The sequence below is a fragment of the Tachypleus tridentatus genome, chromosome 6, assembly GCF_004210375.1.
Source record: "Tachypleus tridentatus isolate NWPU-2018 chromosome 6, ASM421037v1, whole genome shotgun sequence".
NCBI classification, from domain to species: domain Eukaryota; kingdom Metazoa; phylum Arthropoda; class Merostomata; order Xiphosura; family Limulidae; genus Tachypleus; species Tachypleus tridentatus.
In genome coordinates, this window is record NC_134830.1 from 130,317,566 (window position 1) to 130,344,719 (window position 27,154).

At 31.9% G+C, this 27,154-nt stretch overlaps 1 protein-coding gene across 2 annotated transcripts in view; it reads left to right on the forward strand.

Annotated features, from left to right (window-relative positions):
* The first annotated feature begins 14,596 nt into the window (after positions 1–14,596).
* The window catches only part of LOC143253660 (protein AKTIP homolog), a 36,891-nt gene continuing 24,333 nt past the window's right edge, over positions 14,597–27,154 (forward strand). The window contains exon 1 of one of the 2 annotated variants that reach the window (XM_076507863.1): positions 14,597–14,693. The gene's annotated coding sequence lies outside the window, so the exon portion shown is untranslated. Of the gene's footprint in view, positions 14,694–26,677; positions 26,748–27,154 lie in introns of those variants that run through there. The other variant, XM_076507864.1, reaches the window with a different exon arrangement.

Genomic DNA, 27,154 nt, shown 5'->3' on the forward strand with positions numbered 1-27,154 from the left:
TGTGACATGGATAATGAAATTTAGAAAATCAATCTATTATCTATGTAAAAATGGGTAAATTTGCACACTTCTGCCTTCTCTCTAGTCTTGCATTGCTAAATTAGGGACAGCGAGCGCAGATAGCCCTCGAGTAGCTTTGCACAAAATTCAAAACAAACGGACATCTCCTGTGTTACATTGGGGAAAAAACATGGCAAAGGCTAAAAAGTTAACATAGTTTGAAAGTGGCAGAATTGTTGAGCTGTAAAAGTAAAGTCTCTCAACGTGCCATCACTGGTGAGATTGAGCGTGGTAAAACTGCTGTTGAAAATTTCCTAAACGACCTTGAGGGATACGGAACGAGAATTTCAAGTGGTCGGCCAAAGAAAATTTTGCCAACGTTGAGCAGGAGGATTCGACGGGTTATCTGGCAAGACACCACCCAATCCTTGAACCAGATTCACGCCCTTACGGACGCATAATGCAGCTCAAAAACAATAAGACAGCAATGACGAGAGAAAGGTTTTAAAAACCGTAAACGTCTTCAAAGGCCACCTCTTCCTTCCACACCACAAAACAGCTCGGTGAAATTTTGCTGAGAAGTATCAAACATGGGACGTAGAAAAGTGGACAAAGGTTTCGTTCTCTGATGAGAAAAAATTTAACCCTGATGGTCCAGATGGCTTCCAAAGTTACTGGTACCATAAGGATATCCCACTGTAGACATTTTCTACACGACACAATGAAGGAAGTTCCATCATGATCTGGGGCGCTTTCTCCTTCCATGGAACAATGGATCTTCAGGTTATACAGGGGCGTCAAACAGCAACTGGCTACATTGGCATGTTGGAGAGAGCATCCTTATTGACTGAAGGCCCTCGCTTGTGTGGAAATGACTGGATATTTCAGCAGGACAACGTTGAAATCCACAATGACCTTAGAACAAAGGACTTTTTCATGGCGAATAACGTGGTACTTTAGGATGATCCAGCGTGTTCGCCCGAACTGAACCCAATTGAATATGTTATGGGGGTGGATGGCAAGGGAAGTCAGTAGAAATGGACGTCAATTCCAAACAGTGCATGTTCTTCGTGAAGCCATCTTCACCACTTGGAATAGCATTCCAGTCAGCCAAACGCTTATATCGATCATGCCAAAGCGAATGTTTGAAGTTATTCGCAATGACGGCCGTGCAACTCACTACTGAGACCTCTTTTAGGACTTCTTTTTGGTATGGTCTTAAACATTTGACCAGCTAGTATTTAGGCTAATTTCATAGTATTCACATTTTCCCTATTAAATGCTAAACATGTTTTTTTTTCCTTTTCTTATTTCCGTCTTTCGAAGCTCTACTCAAATAAGTGGTTGAGTCTAACGCAAAATGTATATTTTTTCTTTATGTTAAAGAAACGATAAATTAAATAATCGAACTCCGGTTTTGTATTAGTGAACTAAAAAAATGCACTTCACGAAAGCGCGAGAACATTCTGTTAGCCTTGATTTTTTGTCTACTTTGAATTATACATTTGTGGAGAAATGATAAAAAGTATCTAAAAAAATGGAAAACTTCATTTCTAAGTTCTTGTTGTTTGATTAGTTTTTCACTCTGAAAAATGATTTTTTCTACAATATATTGTATAATTTACATAAATACCTAGATATATGTATATCATGTACTGAATAGTATAGATGATACTTTTGAATGATGACTCGAGTATTAAAATAAATTAGTACTTTAAATATCTGAAACTTATTAATATTATTCTTTGTTAATAGTCTTTGATATAACTAGACGTGCAAAATAAAACCTTAAAGCAAAATAATCATGTGAAATACAAAATAAAGAAGCTTTATGGAATTTAATTTTGTTAACGGTATAACTCATAAATACAAAATATAAAATACAATTCAAATTTTGAAGCATAATAGGAAGATAATTTTGTTCAAGGTAAGTGGAATACGTCATTATTTGAATATGATTATGTTTTGACTGAAGGTAAGGGAGCAACATAATTATTTAAGTTTAAATGATAAACGTTTCTAAGAAAGTGGATTACATGATTTTTTTGTTGTAAATACAATAATATATTTTGTATTATCAAATTGGACGATATTTTCAAAATTTTCATAATTCATTAATTGGCCATGTGGTTATGACGTTCGTCCCATAATCTGAGGGTTGCATGGTCGAATCAACGTCACACATACTCGCCCTTTCGTCGGTAGAGGATGTTATAAAGTAATGGTAAATCCCACTATTTATTCTTAAAATAGTACCCTACAATCGTCGGTGGGTCTTTAACTGCTATATTAAGGACGGCTAACGGAAATAGTCCTCGTAAAGCATAGCGCGAAATTCAAACAAAAAATTATTTATCAACTGACATTTTCTGATCAGGCAGTTGATGAAAAAAATAGAGCTCCCTCTTTTACAGTTATTAGATTTGTCCAATATTTCTAACAATTCTCTTAAAAATAGTGAAATTAATATTTAGTCAAATATAAAAATTATTAGAAATAACTTTATAATGAAGCATCTGATTTTCTGAATCTATCCTTCCTGTTTTATTGCACGATGGCAATCTTTGGTAGTTATAATATTTGAATTATTCTGCACTATGTATCAGTACTGCTATGAGTTGAAAATTGTTTTCCTGAAAAATGTAGTTCATGAGAGAGAAAAAATCTGAAGTTTTCCTGATTGTGGATATTCTGCATCGGATTTAAAAGGACGGTTTAGTTTTAACACTTCTTTCTTAAACTAACAAAATATTCGTTTTATCGTGTGATGAATTGTATTAAGTTCTTGTCCTTCATTTTCTGTCAGGACGAATTAATTAAAAACAAACAACCATGTAAATCTTAGTGTAACAACTGTGAATTGTTGGACGTATATTGTGACAGTTAATACACTTACAGCTATATTACAAACAATATAAACAAACACACAATTATTACTGAAATAAACATTTAATGTATAATAGCTGTTACATTTAAATGGGCGAAAAATATGTAAACAAACATTTCATTACTTTTGGTTTAATATTTCACACAAGGTTTAACATTATATGTCGTAATAAGTAAATACTGCATGAAAGGAAATCATAAAAACATGAAAAAAAGCTTGTGAATTGTTGAACTAAAGCCACAGTCTCTTAAATTTCAATAATAGTTATGAATGTTCCGATAATATGTTAAAACGTTAAGTTTTCAAAGTTTATATTGAATTTGCTTGTACATAAACGTAAATATTTATATTACTATGTAAGTTCCTGCTAACCCAATAATATCAATAATAGTGAATTTAAATATTTTGTGCAATTTTGTGAGTATCAATCCCATTCGTGTAACTGTACAATGTGGAGATAAAATCCATCTTGATTTCTCTTAACTCCATAGAGAACATATTAACAAAGTCGGTTTTATAAATTCGTTTATTAATCCTATTTCGCTGTTTTGAAGAAACATCGGGTTGGTTTCCGAGCTTTTCCAATGATAAACGTATCTTGGTTGTCAGAATTTTCAATAAGAATGACAACGTTTTCCTTGTGATGTCTTTGTTTACTGTTTGGTTTAATGACAATAAGTTCATCATAATTTTTCACATGTCTATCAGACAGAGGTCGCTGTATATATTCTTCAATAGCTTTTGTTTGTTTCGATCCTGGTGTTCCTCTCTGAAGATGTAGAATACAGTAATGTTTAGTAGCGCAACACTCAAAATTTTAGTGATAATTTTACTATAACATGCATAAAAACAAATAAATGTTTCTATGAAACCTATAAATTATGAAATTGGATTCAGTTATCTCATAAATGTTTTCTGGAAACTAGGAAAATTATCTCAACCATTGTTTCATGTAGTTAATAAAGAATAATATACAGCAGACAATAGCTTAAATACTGTTTTCCATTTATATTTTACACGTTCACAAAGGATAACTAGATTGTTTATATTATTACCTAGACACGATGAAAGTACGGTTATAATTAAATGTCAAGTGTTCCACTCAGTTTATTGTTATATAGCTAGAAAAGATGAACGTACGGTTATAATTAAATGTTAGGTGTTCTACTCAATTTATTGTTATATAACTAGACAAGATGAAAGTGCGATTATAATTAAATATCAAGTGTTCCACTCATTTTATTGTTATATAACTAGACAAGATGAAAGTACGGTTATAATTAAATGTCAAGTGTTCCACTCATTTTATTGTTATATAACTAGACAAGATGAAAGTACGGTTATAATTAAATGTCAAGTGTTTTACTCAATTTATTGTTATATAACTAGACAAGATGAAAGTACGGTTATAATTAAATGTCAAGTGTTTTACTCAATTTATTGTTATATAACTAGACAAGATGAAAGTACGGTTATAATTAAATGTCAAGTGTTCCACTCAATTTATTGTTATATAACTAGACAAGATGAAAGTACAGTTATAATTAAATATCAAGTGTTTTACTCATTTTATTGTTATATAACTAGACAAGATGAAAGTACGGTTATAATTAAATGTCAAGTGTTCTACTCAATTCATTGTTATATAAATTACATATGAAAAGTTATGTTATATGAACTACAAATGACTGGTTATTTACTTCATGTTACAAAGAGAAATAGTTTTCAAACTGTTTTTTTTTTTTTTTTGCAACTTTGGAGTAAATCACGCACCTAATGATGCTTTAAAATGTTCAATAATTCATTATCAGTAGTAGTAGTATGTATGTGAATGAAAAATTACAAAAGGACATTCTGATCTTTATGTTTTCCAGATGTTATTAATGCTATGAACATTAGTAAAGGTAATCAGACTTATCAGACCTCAAAGGTATCGAACACGTGTAGGTCTATTTTGGAAAACAAATCTCATGTATTCAAACGATTCTGAACATTAAAGATTCTCTGAACGCATCTTTTTTCAGTAGTTGTGGATAACCCAAGGTATTAACAACACTGATTTTAAACATGCAACATCTGTTTAATATTGTACACGTAGTTTGACGTAGCGTACATTATATTAAAAGGGAATGTTTTTAACTGTAAAAATGTAAATTTACTTGTATCAAATATTAATTATAACGTAAGATGAATAAGAACTTAATTGAATTTCGAACCAAAGTATTTCTTTCTTCCAGGTCGTTTTCATATATCGTCTCCAGGGTTGTTCGTTTGGCCACTTTTTGCTTTCTTAATATATTAGATTTTGTCTTCTTAACATTCTTTGTTGGGACCTTCTTCCCACTTTCAGTGATCAGTGGCATAGCCTCCAATATATCCAATTCATAAGTGGATATCTTTTCATCACCAGGCTGTTTGTGTTCGACACGGTTTTTTAAAACATTCCGTTCTTTCCGAGTTTTTTCTTTCCAGATGTAGAAACAACAAAGAACGCTGCACAATCATTACAGAAAGTAAATAAATAAGAATCACGTGTTTCAAGACCATTAAAATACATATTATTATTAAATAAGCTATGGATAATAGGTTACAGTTATAACTATAAATGTGTTTCATGCTTAACCAACAAATAGTTGTATGGATTCTTTATGTATTCAGTTATAATGTTTCGAACCATGGAACGTAGTACTTCACATGAAGCCACATGTACCAACATGATACGTCATATAAAGGTGGAGATCTCAACGTATGGAACGTAGTACTTCACATGAAGCCACATGTACCAACATAATACGTCATATAAAGGTGGAGGTCTCAACTTAATACCTTGCTTGAAATCAGATCTATCAACATAGTGTCTCGTGAGAAGACAGATACATGAATATAGTACCTCACGTGAAAGCAGATGTTTCTAACAGCAGTGTGAGTACAGAAACCAATATCTTCAAATGATTACTTCCTGTGTTCCACATACTTTAATTATAAAGAAATTGAAGATAACATGTAACTTACCACAAAGCAATAAGACATATCAAAATGAGTGCTGTCCACCAAGCGTATCTTGTAACTGTAGATTTTAAAACTGAGGGGAGCGTAGCTTTCGGAACCACTTCAGTTGGATCTTAAGACAGAGAGTCGTATTTAAAATCAGTTTACTTACTTTATCGATTTCATAAAACAGAGAAAAAAACTTCAAATGTAAGTTAACAATAATAGTAATGTGTATAATTCTTTAAGCCCAACAATAATCTTCATTTAACATATTTAAAATTTTAATTCAATAAATACGATAATCTTCACGATGAGAAATCCACTGGAAATAAAAATGTATCTCAGAATGGCTGGTATGGGTATTAACACTTTTATTGACAAGCAGAGAATAACGTTTTAAAACGTTATTACACGTATCAGTCGTTGTGAGATACAAATACGATATTTCTTGCATTTATAATGTATTTTCATATTAAACAGCGCCCGGAATGGCAAGGAAGGTTAATGCATTCGACTCGTAATGTGAGGGTCGTAATGCCATCCCTAATTTAGCAGTGTAAGACCAGAGAGAAGGCAACTAGTTGTGACCACCAAAGGCCAACATTTGGGACACTTTTTTACAAAGAAATAGAAGGATTGATAGTCACTTTATAACGCTATCACTGAAAGAGCGATCATGTTTGGTGTGACGGGGTTCGATCCCGTGACCTATAGATTAGGAGTCGAGCGTCCTACCAGTAAAGAAAGATTTATATAAAATTATTATAACTCTCATTATAAGATAATATTAAACAAATTACTGATTAATACCTCATTATGTACTAGAATCACCAAGTAGACATTTTAAGATATATTTGAAATTTCAATAGTATCTTAATATGAAAATAGTGGCGCCAAGTAACATTGAGTCGTATAACTTAATACAATTATGTAAACATATAATTTCTGAGTAAACGTTTTCTTCATAGTGTTAGCAGTCTTTCTCTTAAAACCAAACTTTGGAAAATCTCTGTTTAGAGGCCCGGCATGACCAGGTAGGTTAAGGCGTTTGACTCGTAATCCGAGGATCGCGGATTCGAATCTCTGTCACACCAAACATGCTCGCCCTTTCAGCCTTAGAGGTGTTATAATGTGACGGTCAATCCTACTATTCGTTGGTAAAAGAGTAGCCCAAGAGTTGGCGGTAAGTGTCTTACCTCTAATCTTACACTGCTAAATTATGTATGGCTAGCGCAGATAGCCCTCGTGTAGCAATATATATATATATGTAATTGTTAACTATTTTACCAAAACAATACCACTCTGTCATATATATGTTTTTATGTAAATATAAGATTTTGACAAAGAAATATTAACACACTATGTCGTTACAACAATTGTTGCCACCTCCTGGAAAAGCTTTTCCGAAAAAAGCAAATCTGTTTAATACACTAAAAACCATGGAAGTTATGAAGTGTCTTATTATAACAATGTGTTTTAACAAAAATAAACATTTTTTAACTTTTAGAGAAACAATAAAAGAAAACCATTACTTCTACAAAGATCTTTATTATCAGCTCCTTCGTCATTAGTTATTTTATCTCCAGGACAAGGTATACAGGCGTCAGCAGCATAAGATGTCACATAAGTCCCTCCTGGACACGGTAGGCAGTGAGTTTGTAATCCATTGTCATAGTGACCAGGAGGACATGGATCTAAAACCGTTAAAAGTACATAGCTAAGCATTTATTTACTTAGTGTTAATTTTTATAGTCCTTTCAACGAGTTTATTATCAAAAATCAAATTTATTGTATCAAAACTACATTCTGTTAAAAGCCTTTCATCTTTTTGTGTTTAATGGAAACTATTAACGTTATTGTGTGTAATATATACTTACAACACTTGTCAGCATCTCTTCGGTATCCTCGAGTACAAGTGAGATTCTCGGCTGGAACATACACTGGAGAAAACAACAGAGAGTTAATATTTTTGTTAGCACGTTTTGTGTCACCGTTGGAATTTTAAGGTTTTTTTCACAATGAGCACGACGCACTAGTTATAATATTAATTATAACTCACTCTGTAAAATAACAACATAAATGTTACTTTTCGTGAGAAAAATAAAACGTATCAAAATTGTTTCTTAACATAAGACTTTTGTTTCTTTATGTACTTCCTGATTAAGTTAACTAATGAAACTAATCACACAAACCTGGAAATTTATAAAATTACACACGATCTTTTTCTTCCCAGGTACATTTGATTTATGTTGGTGTTTCCCTTGCAAAATTCTTATTTGTCACAGTTAAACTGTTGTCACTGTTTATGCTAATATCAGTTATGAAAATACAGGTTATTTTGGGAATATTACGTTGGTAAAATGTATCAGTAAATGATTGTGTCTTGCAAACAACAAAATATCAAATAATATCCTTATAATGCAGAAGTTGCATGAAATGCATTCCGAGTAAATTTTCCATTTGAAGTTAATATAAAAGCAAATACTTAATTTTTTGTGGATTTATCAAGATAAATAATATTGGGATCTAACACCTTTCACTGTAAATTTAAAGTATTTTTTTCAGAGTACGTTCTTAAAAAAACTTCGTAGATATGATTTGTATCTTTACAGTTCGTAAGATTTTGCTTCAATATACAGAAGTTGAGTTCATTATATCAAAATAACTTTGGAGCTTTACCACTTCTCTCTACAGGTTTTCCATAATCCATTTCGTCTCTGATCACATAGTTACTACATCAGTGACGTAACTGGTATGTCTGTGTGTACAATAACATGCATATCTATTTAATTATTCAGCGGGTGATCTCGTTCCTAGGTTGAGATATTTCTATTGCGTCCTGTCGCTGGGACACTAAGATGGTTTTTATCTGTGACATTTGAGTTCGTACGACTTGTTGCAGGTCTTTTTCCGAATTATTCTGGCTAACCAAAATTATTTTTTCGATGCTCTTAAGTACAATAAATATCTTTCTTTCGAAAAACTTAAATTCTCATTTGAATATATTTTCATGAGTTGGGCATATAAAGATTTACATTGGAAAGGTCTGTTACATACCTTTCCCAAAAGCTACCAATTTTCGGTTACATCACACCATTTACGAAATGTTAAGCTATGTCATAAAGTTGTTCTGATGAATTCTGTTCTGCTGTGACTTTATATCAGATTGAGTCACACTATTTGCCAGGTTGCTTGTTCAAAACTGTTTTGGTATGGCTTACTAATCCCTATAAACTGTAAAGTATTATTGCTATGAACATCAGTGGCAGTCTTTCATTAATACTCTTTGATTATTATACGAGTACCGATAAGATTACGAGTTCGTCTTCATCACTACCCTGAAACAGCTCTTTTCAGGGCATCTTTAACATCAACTGATGGAATGTGATGCATCTTTCAAGAGTATATTATAGCTGTCAATATCAACATCTTCAAATAATCTGCCGACCCACTTAGCACCTTGGAGTTGGGCAATATCACTCATTACTGGAGTCCTGATTAGTTGGACCAGTATATGGACGAACAAAGGGTCGTAGGGTTTATCTTTAGAAAGTGTAGTATTGATGGTAACATTTAAAGTAATTATATGTGGATATGTTTACCAATACTTATTCATACCACACTTAAATATCAACATTTCCTCTCATGAACATTAAGAAAAACACATTTCATGTTATTTCTAAAGTAATAATTCCTTGTAAGTACTTTTAACACAATTGTAAGAATCTCTTTTATGCATTTATATTTCTGAGGAATCCACTTGAAGCTAATAAATTTTGCAGACATTCTACAATGGGTAATTTAAAACTTTTTATTACAGAACTCATATATAATTCGACGTTTCTAGGTTATAAGCGATTAGGAAGGAGATTTGAGATAACGGTGATATAGAGAAACCTCAATCAACAACACGATATTCACCCAGTTGTGAGTTTTACTTAAATTCTTGTAAAAAAATAAAGCAAATACAATACTAATGTCATTTATAAAATACTTTATGGCAACTTCCATGTATTTTACGTCGGAGAAACAGACCCGAAACTCAAAACAACATTCATGTAACACAAAGAAATACAATCTCACGTTTTTGAATTTAACACTGCAACTCAAATAAATATACTACAGGTAACATTTAAATTCCAAACAGAGAATCCAACATCATTAGACGATAAACCAAATAATTCCTTGTAATACAAGAACAAACACACATTAAACTAACATAAAGAAACACTTATATATCTATATTAATAAACTTCAATAAATCTTGTTCGATGTATTATAATTTGAAGATAATACTTTTAATTTACAAGATTTTATAATTTACAAAATATTCTGAGAGTACTAAGAGTAACGCAGCTAGTATTAATAGGAAATTACACGAAGGTTGTTAAAAACTATCATATCAAGATAAGACAGTTTAATTGTCATTAGAATTAAATGATATAAAAAATAACGTCTTGGATTATTAAATAAATCGATAAAAACACAGTTTAATTAACGTAGATGGGAGTATTTTAAAATTCCTATTTAGTGCAGTAACAACAGTTCGATCAGTAGAGACAAATCCTAAAGAAATTATTTACTTTGTAAGTGAACAAACGAATAGTATGAATTATTTGACTGAACCAACTGAATACCATGATTAGAAAAGTATCCAGATTATTGGTAAGTGTCACTAATATATCAATACATATCAGAGAAAAACAAAATAAAATATAAAACAAGAGCTGAGATGTTAGTTTTCAATGAGAAAATTCAGAATAATTGACAGTAGTTAGCTTTTACAGTGGTAAACAGTAGATCGTAGTTAGCTAAGTTAGTACAAGCGCTGTATGTGACCACAAATAGAAAGTTAAGTTCTTGCTTTCTACCCTAAGTAAGCTATCAAATCTATTAAACAAAACCAAAAGATTACCTCACACTTACAGTTTGTGGTCCCTACACATAGTTATCAGATTTTCATTTATTACACGTGGACTGACATTAGTACAGCTACAATTAGAGATACCTTGAAAATGTTTAGACAAATTACATAGAACTGTACTTATTGTAGCTGTATTAATATCAATCCACGTGTAATACATGGAAATCTGATAACTATATGTAGGGACCACAAACTGTAAGTATGAGATAATCTTCTTTCACTTTTGTCTGATAAATTTGATAACTTATTTAGAGTAGAAAGCAAGAACTTAACTTTCTAATTAACTGTAGAGAATAAAAAGCTTTACGAATGATCAAGCACACAGAGTTTTTCTTACAGCAAAACCACATCGGGCTATTTACTGTGTCCACCGAGGACAATCGAACTCCTGATCTGAGCGTTGTAAATCCAAAGACTTACCGCTGTCCCATGGGAGACTATTTCATTAAAACAATAACTCAATGAACATAGTTATTTAATGTTAAGTGTTAACTGATTTTATCTGTTGTCAGTACAAAACTGGTTGCCACTCAGTTCGATTATAAGACTATAATCGTAACGTTTTTTAATGAATGTTTAAATGGTACAATAGATTATACTATAGGCCTGACATGGCCAAGCGCGTAAGGCGTGCGACTCGTAATTCGCGGGTTCGCGCCCGCGTCGCGCTAAACATGCTCGCCCTCCCAGCCGTGGGGGCGTATAATGTTACGGTCAATCCCACTATTCGTTGGTAAAAGAGTAGCCCAAGAGTTGGCGGTGGGTGGTGATGACTAGCTGCTTTCCCTCTAGTCCTACATTGCTAAATTAGGGACGGCTAGCACAACTAGTCCTCGAGTAGCTTTGTGCGAAATTCCAAACAACAACAAAAAAAAAAGATTATACTACACGTTTTTAAGTTGTGAGTTTTGTTTCTATTTTTCTTTGTAAATATGCACCATACTTAAACTAAACACATACTTATTCGACTTGGATTTAAATCTATTCATAAAGAATGTGAAAAACAACGTATTTGCAAGTCATTTGAAAATATTGAACAATAAGAGAATGAATTTAAAAGAAAACAACAGTTTTAATAAATGAAGTTTTAATTAAAGTTCCTTTTAACCAAAGAAATTATTCAGTCACATTTATTCCAGTTTAAACATTAAATCATCGTGTAATATCATTGCTTCGCTAACTTAAACATTTTATAGTCATCCTGTACATATTTTACAACGCATAAAGAAAAAATATTTTTGATCGCTATAGATGAGACCGACTGACGGGCTCTAGCATTAAAGAAAACTCCTAAACCGCGATTTTCGCTCATCACGGACTTAAAATCAGTAATGAGCAAATTGAGAAAAATGAGGCAGAAATATTTGCGAGCAAATGTGACGTTAAACATAATTATTAGGCTTCACTAACCTCTGCACTCTCCATCAAAACTTTATACTATTAAAGAAACATCCGTTTATGGTAAGAACGAAGTTTAGAATGAAAATATCTAATTTGTGTATGTAAAAATAAATGTAGAGCTAAGTTGTTTATGTGTTTTCTTTTAGCAAAGCCACGTCGGGCTATCTGCTGAGCTCCGCGAAGGGATTCGAACCTCTGATTTTAGCGTTGTAAATCCGTAGACTTACCACTGTACTAGCGGGGGAAGAGTTAAGCTAGAAAAAAAAAAAAAAGAATCGAACGGCAGTGGTATTAACAGTTTGAAGCTACTGTATAGAAACTTTAAACCAGTTGAAAATGTAGTGTATCAGTAAGATATCTTTACATTTACAAATTTTTAACCAAATCTTTAGATTTCTAAGGCTGATTTGTCAGAGATTATCTGATTTACTTTTAACTTCGTTAACTACCAAGCTCTGTAAGGGAAAAATCAGGAATTCCACAGCTCAAACCAATCAATACAAATAAATATCACAAACATACAGTAAGATTGATAAAATGTTGGTTATCGTATTTTTAGTGGTAGTTAAACTATATTTCAAATGTTTAACAAACGATAATTAATGACAGAATTAATTTTCATTTTTATTTGTATGAACATCCGGCTTGGTTGTTTACTAAAACATAAAACGTTGATATAAACTTTTTATTGTGAAATAATTAAGTTAAAAGTGATACTATTGTCATCATAAACCACAAAAGCAAAGTTTGAAGACAATAGGCCTTTTCCATTTACCTTAGGCATAAGCAATTAGGAAATAACATTTTGTGCCCAGGAACAAGGAAAGGTAAACATTTCGTTACATAGTGTAATCTTACGTATACACAGGCAATTATTTTTTTAAACAATACGCATGGTGAGTGAAATATCAAACGAAAAGATTATGGCTGAAAGATATTAAAAACAAGATGGACGATATCAATTTAGATGTTATTTCTGTTAAATTAGTACAGTTTAATAAATGAAAATGTGGTCTAAAAAACAACTTTGAGTTTACCTCTAACATCATGTTTGTAATCACCTTCACGATTTTTGCATGTGTAAATTCCCGCGTCTTCAAATTGCACATTGCTTAGCACTAATTCGCCACCGTATTTTATTTGCGTTCTCTCACTATTAATAACTTGTTCATTGAGATTTGAGTACCAAATAACTGGTTCTTCTCTCGCTCTTTCATAAGCTTGGTTTGAACATATTAATGTAAGAGTAGAACCACGTTCAGTTTCGTAGACGAATTTAAAACCTGAAACAAGCAGGAAACTGCCGAAAATATAAAATAATTGAGTGTAATTAGCCATTGAAATCTCTCTGCACTGTACTCTTTGTAAGTCACTTTCTGTATTGTTTCTAAGTGAAATATCAGTGTTACTATCCACACAAAGTATTCTTGTTTGAATGACGTCATGAACTGAAGTAACATTGTTAGGTGGAAAAACGTTTTAATAACAATAATGATTGCAAAGTTTATTGCTTTCTGTTGTGTAAAAGACGCTTGAACTGAGAAATTATAATCATGTTTATGTTATGTAGTACCAACTCAAGTAATTTAGATTTAATAAACAATAACAACACTTACCTGAGATTTCAACTTGAAATTTAGGTAAAAAACAAATAAAATTTATGCGAAGTTTTGCAATTTCTTTTGACAATACAAGTCTTAGTAAGTTCTATGATATCAACCATAATAAGACTGATAACAGATGTTTCATGATACATATAAATTATAATTGAGTAGTTATAAATGTATAAACATTGTAACAATGTTTAAATTAAAATATCAGTTAAAATTATTGTTTTGAATTAAGCACAAAGCTACACAATGGGCTATCTGTACTCTGCCCACCACTGGTAAGGAAACGCGGTTTCTAGCGTTGTAAGTCCGCAGACATACCGCTGAGCCACGGGGGCGCATGAGTTAAAGATTATTCAAATATGTAACTTATGTTTGTTTTGCTTTTTGTTTTTTTTTTAATTTTTCACAAAGCTACTCGAAGGCTATCTGTGCTAGCCGTCCCTAATTTAGCAGTGTAAGACTAGAGGGAAAGCAGCTAGCCATCACCACCCACCGTCAGCTTTTGGGCCACTCTTTTACCAACGAATAGTGGGATTGACCGTAACATTATAACGCATCCACGGCTGAAAGGGCAAGCATGTTTGGCGCGGCGGGGATGCGAACCCGCGACCCTCGGATTACGAGTCGCGCGCCTTAACGCGCTTAGCCATGCCGGGCCAGTATAACTTATGTGATAAATACTGCATTCCATAGTGTCATACAGAGATTAATGACTACAGTTATCTGTATCAAACATTTTGATCTTCGAAACTAATAAGATTTCAATAGATTTTTCGTACTAAAAATTGTTACAAATGGCTGACTAGTATGCCACGTAGATTTTGTGCTCAATGTAAAGTTTATATTAAAGTTGGTGATAAAGCCCTTCATTGCTCTGGTGAGTGTCAAAAATGGTATCATTTAAGATGTAAGAACTTAACTGAACAGGATTTGGAATATTTAAATGAAATTGGGAAAAGTTATGAATGTGATTTTTGTATGAGAAAAAGAAAGTTAAGCCTAAATAGTGAAACTCCATTAAGAAGGACTGTGTCCATTTCGTTAGAGGGGAGACAGTGAATCTTGTTGAGAATAGTGAGCTTGATTTAAATATGGGGGAGGCAGATATGAAGTGGCTTAAGACAAAAGTTACTGAAATTTTGTCAAGACTTGATGACTTTCACTTAATTAAAGTGAAGGTCGAAGAATTAGTGACTTCCTTTCAATATTATTCAGAGAAGGTAGAAACTATGAGTGAGGATATCACAACTTTGAGAGCTGAAGTTAAGGAGTGTAAACAGGAAAATAAAACATTAAAGCATGAAAATGAAGAATTGTGGAAGGAGATGGCAAGTTTTCGGAGGAAGATGTGTGAAGCGGAACAATATTCTTATAACTATAATGTTTTGATTGGAGGTATTCCAGAGAAGCCTAATGAGAATTTGCAAGAAGTTGTTGAGAAGATTACAACTACTTTTGGGGTTGACTGTGCTCCTACAGATATTGACACTGTTCATCGTATAGGAAAGAAAACAACTGAAAATAAGAGTCTGAGACAGATTGTTGTTAAGTTTTGTCGTAAGCAAATTAAATTTGATCTGCTTAAACTTAAGAAAACTAAATTTCGCTCTCTTAATACTAATGATATTAAGGTCTGTAATGAATCTTATCCAGTTTATGTTAACGAACATCTCTCCCCATATTATCGTGATATTTTCATGCAAGCAAAACGAAAACAGAAAGATCTTGGCTATAAATTTCTTTGGGTATCGAATGGTAATATTCTTATTAGGAAATCAGAAACTACTCAGCCCATTGTTTTACGTTGCTTGATTGATCTTAATAATTTATAAATACTGCAATGGCTGATGATTTTGATGATATTGTTGGTGTTACACCAACTTTGTCTTCTCTTTCTGATTTACCAAATGTTTTTCTGTTGGTCATTTAAATTTAATACATGTTAATATTCGAAGTCTTACTCAAAATTTTGACCAATTTCTTGTTTTTTTACAATCAAGCGTTGTTAAATTTCATATAATAGCTTTTCTGAAACTTGGTTTGTTGAGGATGGATTTGTTTCCTTTTCGATTCCAGGTTACTCCTTTTATTCTTCATCTTCTGGTCTAAATAAGGCTAGTGGAGTGGCAGTTTTGTTAAATTTGAGATACTGACTATGATAAAAGAAGTACAGTACATTAAGTCTGATGCTTTAATTTTATTTTGTATGATTCAAAATAAGAAATTTAATCTCTTTGTTGTTTATCGATCTCCTAGATTGCCTGTATTGAAATTTATTGATGAGCTTTCATTAGAATTGAATTTATACAAATATGATATTAATATACTTGTTGGTGATTTTAATATAGATGTTTTGGCATTTGATGATGTTTGTTATAAGAATGCATATTTTAAGTTTTTGTCTGAGAACAATCTTCGTATTATTATTTCTTCTCCTACACGGATAACCAATGTTACTAATTCTTGTATTGATCATTTTTTAATTAGTGGAAATACTGTTAAAATTGTTATTCTTATATTGTTGAGAGTTTTTTGACCGATCATTTTCCAATTGTTTTATGTATAGACATTTTATCGGATCTAGAACATGTCTCAAATGTTCAAAAGATTAAGTTTAATGAATTGAGTTCTTGTTTGAATTTTTCAGATTGGTCCTGTGTTATGAATTGTTCTGATGTTAATGTTGCTTATGATAATTTTGCTGAAGTGTTAACTGATTGTATTCAAAGTTGTACTACTACTGTTTCTGTGTCACGAAAGTTTAGAAAAATTAAGCCATGGATTACCAGTGAATTGGTTTTGTTAATGATTAAAAGAGATAAGTTAAAAAGAAAGTACATCAATTTCCTGATGATATTTATCTAAAGATTAGATTTAAGTGTTTAAGGAATTATGTTGTTAGCTTGACCCGTAAGACTAAATGGACTTATTATCATAACCTGTTTAAGAATGCTAAAACTATTAAACAGAATTGGAATATTGTTAACTCTATTATTGATGTTAAAAAAAAAAAAGAAATTTTGTAATTTTGGTACTACTGATTTATCTGATTTGAATTATTTTTTTGTTAATGTTGCTAAATCTACTTGCTCCAGTCCTAAATTTTGTTCTCAGGGCATGCCTCCTGCTCCTTCTTCTTCTTGTTACCTATATCCTGTTACTGTATCTGAAACTATGAATAATATTTTCTCCTTATCAAATTCAGCTTCTAATGGTGTAGATGGTGTTTCGGTTAAGATTTTGAAAGCTAATGCTAATCTTTTGCACCAATTTTGACTTTTTTAATTAATTTATCTTTTACTCAAGGGAAGTTTCCTAATGCTTTAAAGTTATCATTGGTCATTCCTATTTATAAATCTGGTAATATTTCTGATTTTACGAATTATAGACCTATTTCCTTATTAATACATTTCTCTAAACTATTTGAAAAATCTATGAAGATTAGAATTTTATCATTTCTTGATAGACATTCAGTTTTGTCTCCTTCTCAATTTGGCTTTCGGCCTGGGCTTGGAACGGAGGTTGCTGTTGCTAAACTTGTGGGAAGTATTACAGAAGCTTTGGATTCTGATCTTCATCCAATTGCTGTTTTTCTTGACTTAGCCAAAGCTTTTGATTCTGTTAATCATAAAATATTGTTAAATAAATTATCTTATTATGGTTTTAGAGGCATTGTTTTTGATTGGTTTTTTTCTTACTTTCACAATAGAAAGCAATCGGTTTGTATCCATAATAATTATAGTGATTGGCTTACAATTAATGTTGGAGTACCACAAGGTTCTGTTCTGGGCCCTTTATTATTTCTCATTTATATAAATGATATTCTTTACCAACAGTTTTTTGGAGATATCCAAGCCTATGCCGATGATATTGCTGTTGTTTATAGTAAGCCAAATCTAATTAATGAAGCCATTATTTCTAGTGATCTTAATAAAATTAAAAAATTGGCTTTTCTGTAATGACTTATCCTTAAATATATCTAAATCTTTTCTTCTTCAGTTTAACCTTTATGGTGCCATTCCAGCTTTTCCTTCTATTTTTTATCATTCTAGTGATTGTTATACTTACCCTAATTGTAAATGTCCCAAATTGACTCAAGTTTCCTCTGTTAAATATTTAGGAATTATTTTAGATCGAAAATTAAATTGGCAATTTCATATTAATTCTTTAGTTAATAAATTAAAATATAGTTCTATGCTAATTTTTGAACTTAGTCATTGTGCTCCTTATCATATTTTGTTAAGTGTATATTATGCTCTCTTTCAATCTTTCTTACAATATTGTATTTCAATTTGGGGTGGCACATATAAGACTTTTTTAATTCCTATTCACAAGTTGCAAAAAAGTGTTTTCTCTCTTATTTTTACTCATAGGCTTGATATCGATTTCAGTAAATTTAACTCCCCTCTTTCATATGATAAACTTTATTTATATTTTTTAGCTTTATCTACATTGCATGTTTCTTTTAATAGGCCTTTTAAAGTCACTTCATATTTTACACAACTTCAATCTTTTTTTCCAATTAATGTACCCACACCACGTAAAACAGTTACACTTCATCAATATCTTTATTTGGCACCTCGTATTCATAATTTTATTCCTTATAGTATAAGATCTTCTATTAATCGTGTTAATCAAAAGAAATACTTAAAACAATGGATCTTAAATACTGATGATAATATTCTGGGAACTTTATATTGATTTTGTAAGTTTTGATTTTACTTTATTATGTGTTTAACCATCACAGGACGAGTTAACTCTTTGTCGATGGTTTTATATTGATATTTGATTTTTTGTGTCTAATTTATTGCTTAATAAATTTATTATTATTATTATTATTATTATCTAATTTGTTGTTAAGATATTATATTAATAACGGTAATACGTTCATTACGCTGTTCATGGTTGCCAGGTAAAATACTATCACAGTTTTGTTGTAATGTTGCATCAAAGAGTTAATTACAGGTTGAAAATAGGCTACTTACTGAATAGTTGTTTTTATTAAATGAATTTTTTTCAACATGAAATTCAGTTACTGCATGAAAACTATGTGGTTAAAGTGTCTAATTTTTATACATAGTTACTCATCATCATATATGAGTTGTTAATATGTTTTGGTTTTGCAATGTAATACTTTTTAAACATTTTTTTTCATTTAAACATGCAATTTTGTGGTAATTTTAAGATGTCATAAAATAAAACCAATTGTAAATAGACTCACATCTAGAAGATTAACCACTTGAATAATATTTATGATTTACTCTTAAAATCATAAATCTCTTTAAGTAATACAATTTTCTGTTAGAGTTTGTTTGTTTGTTTTGAATTTCATTTAAAGCTACACGAGGGCTATCTGCACTAGCCATCCCTAACTCAGCAGTGTAAGACTAGAGGGAAGGCAGCTAGTCATCACCATCCGCCGCCAACTCTTGGACTAATCTTTTACATTGATCTGGTCTTATCTTTTCACTTACAAAGAGTTCTGCACTTCTACCTATTATCATTACACGGATAAATAAGTTATTCTCACCTTCCACCTGCAGAAGAAAGGTTCATAATTTTGTATACGTTCGTTATTACGTGTTTAGATATAAATATACATACATATAGCAAGAGTCGAAGTACATGTACATATACACAAGTCATAGTTTTGTCCATAAGCCAAACAGTGTAAATTACATATTGATTTGATGAAGTTGGTTGCAAAATATGAGCTTTTTCTTTGGTTTAGAATTGGGAATCACTGCTTCATAAACAACTTATTACAGCAGGTTGTGAGTGAAGACATCTTGCTATAAAAGCTGGTGATGTGGACATGGATGGAGTTCAATATATTGCTGTAATAGTTGATGGAGGATGAAGTAAGATAAGCTATTGATACAAACACACAGTCAACTCAGGAATAGCTGTTATTACTGGTCAAAAAACTATTGTTCTCAGATGTAAGAAATAAATTTTATTGCGTATGTACAAGCAAGGAAAGGAGGTGAGATCAAGCATACTTATTACAGAAACTGGTACAAGTCTTCTAGTACAATGGAATCTGACATAATTGTGAAAGGATTTCAAAAGTCAGAAGAGATGCATAAGCTCCGATATAAGAAAATGATTAATGGTGGTGATTCATCTGTACATAGAAAAAATATGGACTGTATGTCTTATGACAGGAGTGTAGTACATAGAAAAAATATGGACTGTATGTCTTATGACAGGAGTGTAGTACATTGAAAAAATATGAACTGTATGTCTTATGACAGGAGTGTAGTACATAGAAAAAATATGGACTGTATGTCTTATGACAGGAGTGTAGTACATTGAAAAAATATGAACTGTATGTCTTATGACAGGAGTGTAGTACATAGAAAAAATATGGACTGTATGTCTTATGACAGGAGTGTAGACAAAATAGAATACACTAACTGTATGTCTTATGAGAGGAGTGTAGACAAAATAGAATACACTATATACAAACACTTTATTCCAAGTAGCAGGAAAAAGTGCAGAAAACTGCAAACACTTGAGCAAAAACAAAATATTGAGATTTTAAAAATGTTCTTATGGAGCTGTTCGCCATAATGCACAAAATAGTAATTCTTTAGAGGAGTTGAAGGAATATTTAAAGAATGCACCCTACCATATACTTGGAAATCATAGGAAGTGCAAATCCTATTACTCTTGCATGAAAATATAACTGACATCAAAACAAGCTATTTGAATAACATACCTTATAAAACGATATTCTGAATAATGACTGCTGGTGATGCATTAGTCAGAAAGGCTCACCGTTTGATAAGTAATTGAACAAGTAATTTAGCAGAGACGTATATGCTTCTTGTGACACGTTTTATCGGTTAGAAACAGATTCTAGAAGGTGTTTTTAAACTGCGTTTCGATATATATGTCTTGTTTTATTTAAGGCATCACCGGCCTTGTGATTTCCTTTTGTTGTTGTGCATGTCTTCAAACAAGTTATATTTTTATATGTTTATATTATGAATCAATCTTTACGTTACGAATGTTTGTTGTTGTTTATAAATCCAAGTATTTTTTAGTGTAAATATAATTTTAAAAAATAATTGCTTTTTTACTTTATCAGAGTTTACAATATTGCATCACAACACAAATGGCTATATTGTTTATTCTGATATATTTTACAAAGTTACACAGTTCAACCTTACAAACAGTTTGTATTTATGTTAGTTTTCATCATGTTATATAAAAAATATTAAAAATACATTATGAAAATAGTTTATAAATACTTTCAATATTTTGTAGTTATTTCGTTGTATTATTATAAATAATAATATTTTTAATTAAAAATAATCACAAAAAATTGCAAATTTCGATCACTTTTGAACTTATTTGGTTCAGTGACGTTAGCGGAGCTTTTTCTACTTGGCTTGTTTGTTTCTGAAATTTGCGCAATCTACCTATGCTAGCAGTCTAAGACTATATAGAAGGCAGCTAGTCATCATCACTCACTGCCAATTTAGTGGGCTACTCTATTACCAACAGATAGTGGGATTAACTGTCATATTATAACGCCTCCATGGTTTAAAGGGCGAGCATGTTTGGTTTGTTTGTTTTTTAATTTCGCGCAAAGCTACTCGAGGGCTATCTGCGCTAGCCGTCCCTAATTTAGGAGTGTAAAACTAGAGGGAAGGCAGCTAGTCATCACCACCCACCGCCAACTCTTGGGCTACTCTTTTAAAAACGAATAGTGGGATTGACCGTCACATTATAACGCCTCCACGGCTAAAAGGGCGAGCATGTTTGGCGAGACGGGTATTCGAACCCGCGATCTCCAGATTACGAGCCGAACGCCTTACCCGCCTAGCCATGCCGGACCGAGAAACCTTATTTACCAACTAAATGTTCTAAATAAGACATGCATGTAATTGTTTCGTGTCTCCTGGAGCGTTTCTTAGGCTGTTAGAGTAGGGACACATGACTGCTATAGTTAAAGTTATCGTTTATTAAACAACTTATTACATGCCTAATTATGTATTGTTTGTCAAGTACAGATTTATATTTCTCTTGAAAATTGAACTTTTTCACGTTTATCTATAATAGTGTTAGTTTGCAGTGATCTATAAGTATATTATGGCAGGTTAGTTTACCTAATTCTCTGTAGAATGTGGCCTTTCCTAAAGGTCATAGTATTTCTTGAATATGTAAAATGAAACTGATGTCACCAATCACCGTGTTCTCACTATGCATACAAAGTTGACATTTTTACATACGTAAATATATATGCAATAATAAAAATGTTTATTGCACAATAACTCTAAAGCGAGAAAGCGTGTATGAATACAACTAAGAAGGAATTAAACATACGCTTCGTTTTTTACATGGTAACAAACTCTGTTGATAATTGCTTACCGGGCAACATACCTTTTATGAGCAAAGAATTTTACACTAACTTTCTTCATTTGAAGCGTTTTGAATTTATATTACAAGGTCCATCTAAAAATACAAGTTTATTATATTCAAAGTGACTGACTGAACAGTATCTTGTGTGTTGATGAAGTTATGTAGGCTCATGTATCGCTGAACTAAATATCAGAAAATAATATGAGGTGTTAGTTTCTCTTTTTATGTACTCAGCTAAGATAATTTGTAATTCAATAACATAACTTTAGCTTGACGATATAATATTTATTTTGCAGATAAAGTATATCTATTGTAAAGAACAACACAAACTACAAAATACATAAAACCGAAACTCATACTTCAGATAATACAGATCATAACGTTATGAAACCAACAATACAAGAACATATTACTGGACAGTTCTCTGTAGATCACTAATAAACATGAGGATCAACAATCTGACTGTGTTGTTTATTAGTGGCAATTATTTTTATTGTTACTTGTTTTATATTTCCGTGGGTGTTATGATAGGCTTGTTTCCATTCCAGAAAATTAGTTTACTTGTTATAGGATACTATAATTGGCTTGTATGCATTCCTAAATATTAGCTTGACCAATTGTTGAGTAGAACTCGAAATAGCAAGCGAGTTCTAATAGGAAGAGTTAGTTACATGCGTGTCACGTGAGATCTTATCAATGCAATAGAGATAGTACTGTACATAGGCTCCGCCTTTAAACTGGATCATCCGACTGATTGTAATATAACATATTCATGCTTTAATGCCATCTATTGATGTAAATTAGTAATAGTTCTCTCTGGAGGAAAACTTTAAGAGCAAATATGAATCTTAGTTTGCTTTGTGGTTTTAAAGATTACGTTAAGCTGTACCTGTGGATAATTTCTTTAAAGTTTTTTAATTTCATTTTTATATTGTTATTTTAGTGTATTTCTGTTCGTTATGCTCGTGTAAGTTGCAAACTTGATTACATTGGTCCCACCACCAGACGGCTTCCAGTTTGTTTGTTTGTTTTGGAATTTCACCTACTCAGGGCTATCTGTGCTAGCCGTCAACAGAGGAGGGAAGGCAGCTAGTCATCACCACCCACCGCCAACTCTTGGTACCAACAAAATTGACCGTCACATTATACAACACTGGGATCAACAAACACGCAGCCTTGAGGCCATGCCGGGCCGGCTCCAACAGAGGCACTCAGAAAATAGTACAACAAAACAGTATCAACAAACACGCAGTTGAGTGCAGTTATACTTACCAATTCAAGGATAAACTTAAGATGTTTTTAGAAGACATCAATTAAAGTGACTTACGTGTAATGCCAATCATCGCTATTCGACTTATAATTCATAATAGAAAATGGAAATATATTGTATTTTAGAAAGTTGCAGACACCTACAAAACTAGATTATAAACACTCTCCGTATCCACTTCAGAATATTTAAAATTATTACCACTAACTTATCACTATAGCAAGAACTAGAAAAATATTTAAAAAAAAATCTTAACACAAAAGCTACAAAAATAGAATAATTAATCACATTAATTAGATGAATGTTACTATTAAAAACTGTTCCAGTCTTTTATATATTATACTTTAAAGTATTCTTCAAAATTAGAACTATTAATTATTTTTATCCTAACAATAACTGTACAATAGATAATAATTATTTTTTAATATAAGGAATTACTGTATTTTAACTATTACTTTTTAGCTCAGGAATATCTGTGTTATAACCATTAGTTATTTTTTATCATGGGGATAACTTATTATAGCCAGTAAAACTGAAATAGAAACCTGTATAACCCGAGCGTTTACGAGAGGTGGACCTTATTTCTTCTCGGGTAATCTGGGAATGCCCAGTATAATTGAACGAGTTATATATAAAGATTTAGTTTAGTAACGTCATACAGGTCATCGGACTTTCCGGGAATTGTTTATTTCACTGTGTAGTGTTGTAAGCGTCCCACTTCCGTGCTGTGTGGCCGATGGCGAATCTGTATATGAAAAGGTGTTGGTGGTATTTTAACTTTGGAATGGATAAATTATGTGTGTGTTGTTATAAAGTGTGTTTAGGTGTTTAAGTAAAAAAAAGTATAGATAACACCTGGAGAGTGATTAAATTAATAAAGATGTGTTATATAAATCAAGTATACATAATACCTGGAGAGTGATTAAGAAAGATATGTTTATATAAATCAAGTATACATAACACCTGGAGAGTGATTAAGAAAGATATGTTTATGTAAATCAAGTATAGATAACACCTGAAGAGTGATTAATAAAGATGTGTTATATAAATCAAGTATAGATAACACCTGAAGAGTGATTAATAAAGATGTGTTATATAAATCAAATATAGATAACACCTGGAGAGTGATTAATAAAGATGTATTACATAAATCAAGTATAGATAACACCTGGAGAGGATTAAGAAAGATATGTTTATATAAATCAAGTATAGATAACACCTGGAGAGTGATTAATGAAGATATATTTACATAAATCAAGTATAGATAACACCTGGAGAGTGATTAATAAAGATGTATTATATAAATCAAGTATAGATAACACCTGGAGAGGATTAATAAAGATATGTTTATATAAATCAAGTATAGATAACACCTGGAGAGTGATTAATAAAGATGTATTTACATAAATCAAGTATAGATAACACCTGGAGAGTGATTAATAAAGATATGTTTATATAAATCAAGTATAGATAACACCTGGAGAGTGATTAATAAAGATGTATTATATAAATCAAGTATAGATATCACCTGGAGAGGATTAATAAAGATATGTTTATATAAATCAAGTAGAGATAACACCTGGAGAGTGATTAATAAAGATGTAGTTACATAAATCAAGTATAGATAACACCTGGAGAGTGATTAATAAAGATATGTTTATATAAATCAATTTAAAAATAAAAAGAATTATTTCATTAAAAAGTAAGTGCAGAATAAAGTTATTTTTCCTACAGAGATGAAACTAATAGCCGGAGATCACTGATTCCTGGATCTAGATTAATTCAGAAACGTTGAACAGTGTTTAGCTTGGCAATCCAATATGTTTCTATGATGTTACTAAACTAAATCTTTATATATTACTCGTTCAATTATACTGGACATTCCCAGATTGCCCCTGAAGAAGAAAGATCCACCTCTCAAAAGCGCTTGGGTAATAAGGGTTTCTATTACAGTTTTATCAAGACTTCTTGGATCTACGTGTTTTTAGCACATCATGATTGTCGCCATTATTTATCTTTTATTTTACGAGAACCCTTATTATAACTATTAATTATTTTACAGCCTAGGAATAACTGTATTATAACTGTTAGTATTTTTTCATCCTGGTGATAACCTTGTTATATTTATCAGTTTCTTTTATATCCTACGAACAAACTTATTATTTCAGGTTGTACGGAAATAAATGTCGTTGTTAAATTGCGAAGTTTGATAAAGTATAAACCGTTGTTGTAAAACATCTTTTAATCAAAGTAACAGCGATTTGCTTCAATACACTTTTGTCAACGTGTAACGATGTTGTTTATGTCCCTGCTGTACAGTTCAGAGTCTCTATGGCCAATGAACTACCTGAAAGCTTCTTATGCAGCTGTTTGGTTTTGAAAGCATTTATTGTTCAAAAATTGTCAAAGTACTTGAAATAATTAAATTCTGTGAGGTAAAGGTCTGGGGAATAAGGTGGATGAGGCAGAACCTCGATTACCAATTCGTTCAATTTTTGGAACGTAGTCCTTGACAGGTCTTATAACGCCGATTTTGCTGGCTTTCAGTTAGTTTGTGCTTTGCTTGTGTCTAGCTTTTCTGCAAGCTCACGTACTGTTGTGCAAGGGTCTGCCTCAACTGCTTCCCTTAATGTGTTTTTATCTAAGGATGGCTTCCTTCCACAACCTTCGTGGTCTTCAAGACTTTTATCTCCGTATCGAAGCCTTTGGAACCAATGCCGAATTGTACATTCAGTAACAGATCCATGGCTGAATGTCTGATTGATGATCCTGTGTAGTTTTGGTAGCTTTTCGTCCAAGTTGTAAAGGAAAATCAGGCGAAAGTCCTTCTTGTCCATGCTGCCTCGGATGTTGCGAAACTTCCATTGAATAGAGATTAAACAGCAGATAATTAAGACACCTTACAAGCGACAAATGTTGGATTAAACTAACCAACCAACGATCATGTTCACTTCAATATTCACCTTGATAAATGTGAGTTGATTTTTCCCTAGGATTAACTGTATTATCATCCTGAGCTATTTTTAACTCTGTAATATTCAGCTTCTAAATGTCACCATGATAATTCGGTGAGTTGTTTTTTAATCCTAGGATTAACTGTATTATCATCCTGAGCTATTTTTAACTCTGTACATTTATGGATGAATAATGTTTTACTAGTTGACGAAATTAATTACTTTTAATTACAGCAAGCTGGGCAGTTTGATGTTCTGGTCAACTGTGCAGGAATGGGGTCAAAGCAGCTGTTCGATTACAAATATTTGACACCGATGCTCGGACAAATAAATCAGGGTAGTTCTATGACACTTTTGTTAACTTAGAAGGTGGAACAGTGAATAGAGAAAATTATTTATACTACAGATTTTATATATATAATATGTAAAACGACATGATATTTCGGTGAGAATTCGATGAGTTATCATTTCCATATTAAATGATGCACATTTAGAAAGGTATTAACTATTTGACAGACTTGTAATAATCATCTCTGTCAGAAATATTACCTTCAACGTTGTTCAATAGTTAGTGTATTTTAATCCATCTAGGTCAGAAATGTTACTTTCCCTCGTTGGGACAGCAGTAAGTTTTCTGATTTACAAAACTAAAATTAGGGTTTCGGTTCTCCTTGATGGACACAACAGATAGCTCAATGTGGCTTTGCTATGTGAACACACACCCAGAAATGTTACTTAGATTTA